This window comes from Puntigrus tetrazona, chromosome 7 (assembly GCF_018831695.1).
Source record: "Puntigrus tetrazona isolate hp1 chromosome 7, ASM1883169v1, whole genome shotgun sequence".
NCBI classification, from domain to species: domain Eukaryota; kingdom Metazoa; phylum Chordata; class Actinopteri; order Cypriniformes; family Cyprinidae; genus Puntigrus; species Puntigrus tetrazona.
The window spans coordinates 28810372-28811284 of NC_056705.1; positions in this window are offsets into that span (position 1 = coordinate 28810372).

Below are 913 nucleotides of genomic sequence, written 5' to 3' on the forward strand. Positions count from 1 at the left end.
TATGTCTTTGTTTTATTTGTATAAGATATTTGTTCGCATCAAATCACAAAAATAAGCGGTCCCACTTTATATTAGATGACCTTAACTACTATATACTATGTATTTGTTCATATAGTCTTGTGAAACAAGGTTTAATGGTGGGTGTAACTACATAGATTAATTACAGATGTTATTACATACTTTTTTTTTTTTAAATAAGTACAATGTGAACGTGTATAAGTGCGTTGTATCAAATGATTCATTTAAATGGAAGCACTTAGAAATTAAGGGCGACGAAGAGGGACCAAATAAGCTCGTTGAGTTAAAAGTTAAGCTGAGAAATCCTTGGAGAGAAGGATGTTATGTTCACATTTCCACGTCTGCAGGTGTGAATTTGCCTGTATTTGCATTTACATATCCGTGTTTGTGTGTGTGTGCGTGTGTGTGTGTGTGTGTGTGCGTGTGATTGGCTAATGCTGAGTAACAGGAGCAGCTGTGACTCTTATGTCACAAAGCAGCCCACCCCCTTTTTACCTATGTCTGTCTGTCTTCTGCATACCGAAGCACAAAACACATAAATATATGCTGAATATGCGGCAGTGACCTCAGATCTTCAGACAGATGATATGAATTGTTTTCCATTGCTCTCTTGGCTCTTTTCCAGCACGCTGCAGCTCATTCTAGATGTGTCCACTTGATGGAGCCACACAGTCTGTTTGTTTTCTGTGGGCCTGGAACACTTAGTTCAAGGAGGAAATCCTCTTGTGGCTGTTTTCACCTTGTTGTCAAAACATACATGTCATGACATGATTGTTTTTACAGAGAGTGCCAGTCAGTGATAGTGTAATAAATTTACAGTAGCGTTCAAAAGTAAAGCTTCGGTACGTTTTTTTTTTATTCAGCAAGGAAGCAATATATAGTTCAAAAGCGACGT